A 6042-nucleotide genomic window follows, 5' to 3' on the forward strand; every position below is an offset into this window, starting at 1 on the left:
TTGAATTGTAAATTTGAGATCTCTCAGAATCAGTCACTGTCACAATGAATCACTTTTAGTTGTAATGAACTGTAGTTGAATTGTGGATTTTCATAAGCACCCCCTTTCTTTCTGCTGTCATTCCCTTGCCATTCTTTTGGAGGGATTTTAGGCAACCTCCAGCAGTTTTAAGTGTGACTTTTGAATTCTATTGGAAAAGAGACTAATCATCAGTTATTTCGGAAACTTGTCTTTACCAGCACTTTAATTTTTTCTGTAGGACTTTGTTTGCGAGATGGCTGATATCAGGGGGAATGGTATATGTATAGAGAGAGGGGTGTATAGCATGGCACAGGGTTAGCACTTTAAATGGCTCGGTCCAAACCTCGTTTTTTGGTCCTCAATGCCATTGTCTGCAAAAGCACTGAGCAACATCAGCTACTCTGTGTCAATAATCTGCACTGTAATGGCTTTTAATAGGGGTTTTAAATACTTCTGTGAGGTTAATGACCATAATGAAAGATGACGTGGCTTAATCAGAGAACAGTTTTACTTTGTACTTTGAAGTCATGCCTCATGAGACTCTCCAATGAAATTATTCTCTGGGCTTTAAATAATATGTTACTTGTTCACAAGTTATGGTAATAATATAAAACGAAAAAGAAAACACAGGAAAATGATTGTAATATTTGTACGTTATATTGCTGTAATGTGTATAATGTGTCCAAGTTATTTTATATTATATTATTTTTATGAAAGGTTTTCCTCTGAGAGAACTGAGTTGTCATTTTGTGAATAAAATGCATTTAATAAGCAAACAGCTATATATAAAAAAAACAAATATATAAATATATACCAGTATATTTTTTCTTTCACTGTTCAGTACTGTAAAGTGTGTTGAAAATACAAATAAAGGACGATTTTTCTAATAAAAGTATCTGTATTTTTCTTTTTTTTTTTTGCCCCATGTCCAGCTTCATGTGACCGTATTTAAAAGAATATTACGCTTAGAAATTATCTGCTTAGAAAAATACAGTATTAACTTAAACAATGTCAACCTTTAAGATTCCACACTCTCAGAAAAATGGTACAATGTTGTACCAAAGAAGGTACAAACCCTTGTCACTGGGGCAGTATCTTTTTATGGAACAGAATTGTACCTTGAAACAAAGAAACAAAATTGTACCATTGCAGCTTGTACATTTAAGGACATGATTTGTACAATGGAAAACCAAAATGTGCCTTCCAGATACAATATTTTACCTTCATCAAAGGTACAAATCTGATCCATGAACGTACCACTACAGTTACAAGACACCTTAACAGTGTCAAATGTGTTCCTTTAAGAACTATTTAACAGTGTCAAATGTGTTCCTTCAAGAACTATTTAAAGGCATTTTGATTTATCCAAAATGTGGAAAAAAAATGTTTGTAAATACAAAACATCAAATATCGATTAAAAAACAATTAATAAAAATACTTTAACATAAATCAAAATATCTATTTTTTACTAAACATTTCACAACACAACAAAAAGTAGCAGAAACACATTATCTCATGTACAATATAACACATTTTTCTCTAATTTTCACACAATACCTTTGTAATCACTTAAAAGTGCATTTAATAATTTACTTAATTTTAAAATAGACTTATGCAAAAGTATTTTAACAAGATATGCACAATGTTTGATCAGTTTTACAATATTAAAATGTCTGCATGAACACTTTGCTTATGCAGGACTTTTGCCAGCGTCCTGCATATGCAATATCATGTACGTAGTGGAAAGAAAACGCCATAAGGTGTGGATATTAATAATGACAATGTATTTATCAGAAAATACTTACCAAATGTTTATTAAAAATGCCTTAAATGTTTACCTGTTGTTTTGTATTATTGAACTTATTAATTAATGTTTTTGAAATTCTTTAAACATATGCTTTTAAATGATGATTAATGTTTTTATATGGAAATTATTCATGAAATCACTTTGCCCTTCCAGTCATATTTATTTTCATAGATATTGTAATAAAGAAGTTGTCCAACACTTATGTCTTTTTAAAAGAAAAATTGTGTAACTTCATTTCAATTGTACCATAAAAGGTACAGAACAGTATCATAAAAGGTATTTTCTGTACCATATAAGGTACAACTTTTACAAAGGTACAAAACTGTTACTTAAGGAGCCACCATGTAATTTTTTTCTGAGAGTGCACAGACCTACAAGGGATCCCCATATTAAATGCATACACACATTTGAAGTCAGAATTATTAGCTGGCCTGAATTATTAGCCCCCTTGTTTATTTTTTTCCCCAATTTCTGTTTAACGTATACAGATGATTTTCAACACAATTCAAAAAAACATAATAGTTTTAATAACTCATTTCTAATAACTGATTTATTTTATCTTTACCATGATGACAGTAAATAATATTTGATTAAATATTTTTCAAGACAGCTTAAAGTGACAAGTAAAGGCTTAACTAGGTTAATTAGCATAAGTAGGCAGGTCAGGGCAATTAGGCAATTTACTTTATAACAAGGGTTTGTTCTGTAGACTATAGAAAAAAAATAGCTTAAATGGGCTAATAATTTTAACCCTGAAACGGTTTTTAAAAAATTAAAAACTGCTTTTATTCTAGCCGAAATAAGAAAACAAATAAGACTTTCCCCAGTAGAAAAAATATTATCAGACATACTGTAAAATTTCCTTGCTCTGTCAAACATCATTTGGGAAATATTTAAAAAAGAAAAAATTCAAGGGGGGGCTAATAATTCTGACTTCAACTGTATGTATATATATCTTAATTTAAATTTTATATTAATATTGATATTTGACTATCAGTTTATTTTAATCCAATTTGTATTTATTTGCTTCTTTTAGGGTAATGTGTTTTTTTTCTCAATACAAGAAAATGTATATTTTTTCATAAATAAATGACTTCTCTTTAATTTTACTTTTTATTTAGCTTTTTCTCCAAGCATTTCCACATAAACCAATGCTTCCTTTTCAGCCCCCTGGATCCCAGTTTGAAAAGCATGCCATGATATACAATTAAGTGACACTTTACTGACCCCTACAGGTTTTATTTAGAACAACCATGACCTATAATAGTTGCTGAATCGCACAATACCTTTCAGAATATAATATTCATTCATTCATTTTCTTTTCGGCTTAGCCTCTTTATTAATCCGGGTTCGCCACAGCGGAATGAACTGCCAACTTATCCAGTATATATATTTTACGCAGCGGATGCCCTTCTAGCCGCAACCCATCACTGGGAAACATCCATACACACCCAAATCACACACCCACCACAGACAATTTTAGCTTACTCAATTCACCTGTACCGCATGTCTTTGGACCTGTGAGAGAAACCAGAGCAACTAGAGAAAACCTATGCGAACACGGGGAGAACATGCAAACTCCACACAGAAATGCCAACTGACCCAGCCGAGGTTCGAACCAGCTACCTTCTTGCTGTGAGGCAATTGTACTACTCACTGCGCCACCGTGACACCAGAATATATTATAACATATTCAATTCATTTAAAGCCTGACTCTTTACAGTTTGTGAGTTTTTAAATCTACAATTTTAAAAGATTGAACAAAATATCAATAGGTAGGGGGCAGGTTGTGCTACTAACTTCAGGAGAAATTAAATTTCTCTCATGATTTATCTTCTTTAGAAGAAGATTTAAAGCAAAAGAAAAAGCTAATTGTATGCATTTACTGTACTAGTGTGCTATGTACTAGAAAACTGTATGTATGTAAATGTATTTACTATCAATTTATTTGTTATTACAGTACATTTACAAGTTGGCCTAACAAAGGCTATTCCAAACTCCCAATTCCTTTTACACAAAGGATTTGTTAAATATCATATATTTATTAATAATACATATTTTCTCTTACCTTAAGACTCACTGACCTGCAGCATACAGCTTTCATAATCTATCCTTATGACTCTTTCATGTAGATGTATAGCGTCACGTCTGTCCTTCTGTATCCTTTAATAACCAGCATTACTGTGGAACGAATGTAAAATAAAAACATTGTTAACAAAGAGTTAGTTAAAAAAAGGAATCTGGAACAGGATCTGTACATATTGATGATGGGCAGTATTTATGATACATGTGTTTACAATATGTATTTGAAATACAACATTTTATAATTTGTATTTGATAGGTTTGATGAAAGTGGCTGAACATTTTTTATTAGGGCTGCACAATATATCGTTTAAGCATCAATATCGCAATGTGTGTGTCCGCAATAGTCACATCGCAGGATATGCAATGTTGAGTTGATCAGCACAACAGTTGAGAATACATGAGATTTGTGGAGTTTATCATTGACATGTATTTTAAAGGCATTTCAAGAGAGTTTAAAGCATTCAGGCGCAAAACAAAGTACATTTGTAACTTTAATGAGGAGTTATTTTACTGATTTAATACAATCAAGACTGTACAGTGTTATTTTACATTTCGTTATTCAATTTAAGTGCCTAAATACTGACTCCTCAGAAAACCATTTAGCACTATATATTTTACTTTTTCCGTTGCTTTACTGTAATTATTTTTGCTTGTGATTTAATTATTATTTATAAAATAACCCCAATCAATCCTAATTAATGATTTCTTTATTTCTGGTGAAATTATAATCATAACGCAACATGTATCACAGAAAAACAATGTAAGATTTTTCCAATATCGTGCAACCCTACTTGGTATCAAAATACTTTAGTGTCTTGTATTTTTAAAATACTATAAAAAGTCTACAGTACATGATGACATCATAAAAATGTGGCCTCTGATTGGTGCTTTCTCAGTTTTTGCCAAAGCATGAGATCATAACAAAACATGTATTTATTTTTAAGAAGGTCTGGATGGAAATTATTCTTAAAGAAAGTAACAAGCAAATAGTGAGGGTATATTTTGGAGCAAGTCAACAATCATTGAAAATAGTATACTGAGCAATGCTAAGACCAGAAATATAACGGGTGTATAGCATACAATTCAGCATCTTTGCTTAAGAAATGAGATATCAGGTCTAAAGAACCTGTAGAGAACAGGATGAGGAGCTTTCAGAACATCATCAGTCTCAGTGCTGCAGGTGAAATGCAGAGGAACTTAACCTACAACCTAAAGATGGTATGCTGGTATTTTTAACAGGGTATACTGAGACTGTCACTGTTAAAGAAGAGCTGAAAATATCTTGGGAGAAAGAGTATATTGTACAAATAATGGATGGATTGCTGAAGTAAAATATTAAAATAAGTCCCACACTGACAATACAACAGTGGCTGCTTCAAATGTCTTGCAATAATTATAAAACACTGGATGTCGTTCACTATAATAATATAATAATATTAATATATATAGTAATATAGTAATAGTAGCCTATTATCTAGGTCAATATTAAGTCTTAAATTAAAACCATGAACTCAGATATTATGCTTATGGCACTGATGTTGTAAATTAGGTTAAATTTACTTTTTTTTATTTAAAAATGAAAAAGTACTGATAATTGCATTAAACATTCATTTAAAATCCACAAAAGATATTTTGTGTGTCTGGTTTCCGAATTACTTACTGGACGTTTTAGGGTCTTACTTTGAGTGTTGTTTTCATTTTTTAAAAGTCATATTTTCATATTTGAATATATTTAAATGCAAAAAGGTACAATAAACTTCATTCTTTAAAATAAATGAAAGATTCACACAAATAGAGAATAATTGTGTCATCATTTACATACTTTTGTGTCATTTAAAGCTGTATTGATTTTTTTGTATTGTAGATTAGTTGTTGTAAATGTTTACTTGCTTACTTTTTTCACATTCAATACAATAATGAATTCTTTTTTAGATTTCAATAATGAAATCTTCTTTTGGTGGTAATTCCTGAGTCAATTTTCTAACATTAAACATGGAGTTTTGTCAGTAATTTGCATTAATTAAATTCATGATAACCAATAAAGACTTTAATAAAGTGGTCACTAACTTTATTTTTCTCAGGGCTGTAGGTATTACATGTTTGATGAAATAATTCATTAATTTCACTCT

General features: G+C 30.8%; 1 protein-coding gene across 8 annotated transcripts in view; it reads right to left on the reverse strand.

The window, feature by feature from the left end:
• Positions 1–6042, reverse strand: part of LOC147846018 (uncharacterized) — a 154833-nt gene that overhangs the window by 145365 nt on the left and 3426 nt on the right. For 5 of the 8 annotated variants that reach the window (XR_015481155.1, XR_015481150.1, XR_015481151.1 and 2 more), the window contains one exon: positions 3897–4009. The gene's annotated coding sequence lies outside the window, so the exon portion shown is untranslated. Of the gene's footprint in view, positions 1–1558; positions 4010–6042 lie in introns of those variants that run through there. The other 3 variants (XR_015481152.1, XR_015481149.1, XM_087245084.1) reach the window with 2 other exon arrangements.

Source organism: Danio rerio, chromosome 3 (assembly GCF_052040795.2).
Source record: "Danio rerio strain M-AB ecotype USA chromosome 3, GRCz13ab, whole genome shotgun sequence".
NCBI lineage: Eukaryota > Metazoa > Chordata > Actinopteri > Cypriniformes > Danionidae > Danio > Danio rerio.